Source organism: Limulus polyphemus, unplaced genomic scaffold (assembly GCF_000517525.1).
Source record: "Limulus polyphemus unplaced genomic scaffold, Limulus_polyphemus-2.1.2 Scaffold273, whole genome shotgun sequence".
Classification (NCBI taxonomy): Eukaryota; Metazoa; Arthropoda; class Merostomata; order Xiphosura; family Limulidae; genus Limulus; species Limulus polyphemus.
This window is the reverse complement of record NW_013665883.1, coordinates 542,003-546,311: the sequence shown is the minus strand read 5'-3', so window position 1 is coordinate 546,311 and position 4,309 is coordinate 542,003. Positions and strand designations below refer to the sequence as shown.

The 4,309-nt window shown below is 29.2% G+C and overlaps 1 protein-coding gene across 2 annotated transcripts in view; it reads left to right on the top strand.

Moving 5' to 3' along the window:
* LOC106456933 (G-protein-signaling modulator 2-like) overlaps positions 1–4,309 on the top strand; it is a 44,539-nt gene that overhangs the window by 1,401 nt on the left and 38,829 nt on the right. The gene's annotated exons all lie outside the window — the stretch shown is intronic.

Genomic DNA, 4,309 nt, shown 5'->3' with positions numbered 1-4,309 from the left:
ATTGGTTTGTTATTTATCATTGCATTGTTTTTATATATTCCATAGCCCAACTTCACTGAAGTCTCTTTTATTATTTGTAGTTGGGAATTCTGAAAATCCAACTGTTATTGAAAAGCAGACTTAAATATTTAACAAATAGACCCAAATACAGCTTAGTTACTAAGTTTGATAAATTATAGTGGAATTCTATGGTATTGATATAGTAATTTATGATTTTTGGTTATTTCAAATGTATATATATGAAACCTAAAAAATTAGTTGGTTTAACTTCCACTTACAAAACTTGATAAGGCTTATCAACCTACAGCAAGCAGCAAACGAGTACAAAGTTCGTAACTAAAAGAGATGTTTGTTTTCTATACTTCTACTGTTCTGTGTTTTAAGAAAAATAAGTTTAAGAACTCATTTGTAAATAGTAATAATATATATATATAATGTATTATAACTGAAATGTGACTGTATCTTACAAAACATTAGTCCACTAAAACACAGCCAAGACAGGTCACTTTGTAAAGGCCAGTTTTATATTCTTGGATGTGGTAACATGAGTGCACATTCACCGTGTCATTACAACTTCTGTAATGTTAGTCATAAATGACTGGAAGGTCAATATAATAAAAATAATAAATATATATAAATGTATAATGTTATGAGATTTAAACTATTTAGACTAAACATTTATGTTCTCATGTTCTAATTTGGAGTCGTTCTAATTATTTATGATCATTACGAAGTCAGTCAAATTGAAAGACCCCATATAATTAGGGCAGAGAAAATAACAGAAAAAAATATAAAGTTTTAGTGAAAACAAATGTTTGAAATGTATTTAGGAGGTTTTAGAGATTACACAAATGATATACGAGATTTTTGGGATGAAGAATAGTTTTTAATCATAACATGAAAATCACTTCACACTTGGAATAGTAATAAAACTCAATATTTTCACAAACAAATCGTTAGTAAAAATGCTTCATTAAAAAAATCTGATTTTTTATGTTCTTGTAATCATTACTATAAGTCTACCAAATTTTGTGAAGATACACATACTGCATTAAAAGTTATAGTATAAATACTTAGCGTGTGCAAATGTATATACGAACTAGTGTATTTTATACCGAGCCCGACGCGAAAGGGGTAATGCACATTTCTTAAATAATAGGATCTTTTTTCTGCATCTGGCTGACTATCACTATGATTTTTTTATCTCTATTGACTTTCGTAGTCATTTTGTTTGATTTATGTGCCATTTTAAAGACACTTGTATACCTAGTTGTTGTCATGATTTCAACAGTAGTGGGTTAGTAACGTGATGGCAAGTGGAGCAAGACATTGGTTTGTTGTAAATTACCCCAGAAGCAAAAGGATTACAGTAGACTGTGAGATGCCATGATAATCCAACTTTTATATGCTAATAAATTATGCCACAAATGTTGCTAGAGTTCCATTATGACCCTGTATGCATGTATTATATTTCATCGTAATTATAGGTTATAGTAACATAGTTTTCCAAATACTTTTGTTTTTTCCATCTACGTTATTTATTGTATTTGATCTCTGCATGTAGTCTGTACTTGATAAATGTGGGTGAAAATGTTTTAACTTCTCTTATAATTGTTTATCTCATTGGTAATTAAAACCTTGTTGACAAGATGTTCCCTTGGTTTAATGGATCTAGGCCTTTTGTAAAAATCCAGATAGTGACTTGTGTATTCAGTGCTTTAACCCCATGTAGTTTAATTGGTAGAACATTGATCTCAAACTCTCCTGGGCTTATACAGCTGTATAGATATGTTGTGAATAAAAAAAAACAACAATAACAGAAAATGTGCATGTAACACTTAGCACAAAAAATAAGTATTGAGTAGTTCTGTGACAACTTTAATTTGTTTAAAATTTATATCAGGAGTCATTAAAAACTTTGTAGGATATTTGATGCACCCCAAAAACTGCCAAAAGTCATCAGTAGGATCTAGAGGTTACCCACTTTGATGGAACTTTAGAATATTTTGTATGAACAAATATAAAATTTAAAAAATCTATAATTTTAAAATAGGTTAAAATAACTGCTTAATTTCTCCAACTCATGTCTTCTCAGTGCATTCTAAAAGCTGTAAGATAAAGAAGATAAGATTTGTTCATTACCACTTTTGTCAAATCAACAATTTAAAAAAAGTGATATGAAGTGCACTGTAAAAAGAAGCAAAGCTTAAACATTTTCAAAATTAGTACTGTATTTATGTTGCAAATATTTTCATTGTCAGTAGTTCTGGTCCTATGGTTAAAAGACAAAAAAATACCAGTGGCAAATCAGAGAGAAACCAACAGAAGAACAGTTACAGCAACATTTTAATGCTACATGTGAACATTTGAGTTTGTCATCATTTATTAATAAAAAATTTTAGATCCAATACAAATATTTTGGTGTGCCTAATACTTATATATTTTTAATATGTGTTGCTACTGCAAAGAGGATCACAAAAGGGAGTTGCCCCTCCTCCAAAAAAATTCCAATTTAACCACTTCACATAGCATACCTGTGATATTACATGGTGGTGAATTATAATTATTCAACATAGTTTGTGAGGTTTGGTAGGGAATAAGAATGCTCCATGAAGTTAATTGCATAATTCTGAGAAGCTCATATGTTTTTTCAAGAATTTTGGGTTTTTAACACGTACGTTATCTGTATGCAAAGGCAAGGAATCATCATCATCAGTACACATAATTAAATTAATTATTTTATTTTGTAGTGAAAAAGCCCAGTTGATAAGACTGAATTGTTATCCCTTACTATCTCTGATGTTTATATCTTGGTATTTGTTTGGCTTATCTTTCATTTGTTATATTTCTTGCCTCTTATCAGTTTGTCATTTTATAAATTTTCATTGGAATATGATTTTTGTACTTGATTTTTTATTTTGTAAACTGTAAATCAATTATAACTTATGGCTTTTTTTAGAAAACTATGTTCTTTTTATCTAATTTATGTTTTGACTAAAAAGCACTAAAAGATATATATATATATGTTGAATAATATATTGTAAATACACACTCTAGAGTCGTACCCAGCTGTCACTGTTAAATTAAGATTCCTTTTCAATTGCACACATATCTGTTGTTTGTATTGTAACATGAAGAATAACATGGTTCCCAACACTTCACTCTGTGGTGACAAATTTTTTTCTAAAAATCTTATAGACTATTAGCTGTATGTCTGAACTTTATGTTACAGTATATGACCTGTAGATATGAAGTAGTCAAGATGTAGATAGTATGTAAAAGTTTAATTATATGAATATTTATTGGAAAGAAGTATACATTCACTGGATGTTTCTGCAGACCAGCAGTTGAGAACCACCAGAATAGCTTACAGTAGAAGACCACAAACAGTAAACAGTGTCTGTGAAACTTAACGACAAAAATTAATGACGTACTGTGTAAACATCCAGTAAGGTATATTATATTTCTCACCAACAAGTACATGTATTGTACTTTGAACTCTAACATGAAAACAATTATAAACTATTCTTATTAATCATGACTAATGTCTGCTACTATAATTTAACAGTTTCTTACAAGATATATATATATATTTTTCCAATTAATCACTAAATCTATCCTTGACCTTCCAAAGGTAGGTTTTTTTTATTATTTTCACACACAAAATTAATTTAATATAAATTATGGGACATCTTGCTCTGACAAGGATGTTCTTACTCACAACCTAACTCAACAAACAAACAAAATTAATCACTAAATCTATCCATGACCCTCCAGATATAGGTTATCATAACTATAATTACTTTCACACACAAATTAAATGTTTGTAAATGTGATGAAAATGCTGTAACAAGAAGCCTGTTGGCCAAACTTCTGCTTAGCTACAGAGGATTACAAGCATATGTTCATATTACATAACAACCATTTTTCTTTCTCTTTTTCTTTTTCCATATATGATTTAAGAAACTGTTTAATAAAATTATAATGGCATGTTATAAGTTGTATGGTCGCATGTTGCCTTGTTATTTGTGTGTATACTATGGCTTCTTGTAGATATCTAAATATGTAGTGGAGTGTATATTTTAATTTTATTAAGTTTGATTATGACATCAGTGATTCCTCAAGCTGGTCTTGGGCTTCTAGTTGATGTATGTGCATACAACTGGGAAAATGTATAAGCTATATCAAAGTAGCTTTTATAAGGTACATTATTACATGTACCTTAATTATAAAATGTATTTGGCTGAAACAATGTACATTTATCTAAAATGGTTATCTACTTTCAGTTTAAATTTGATGACGAGGAACC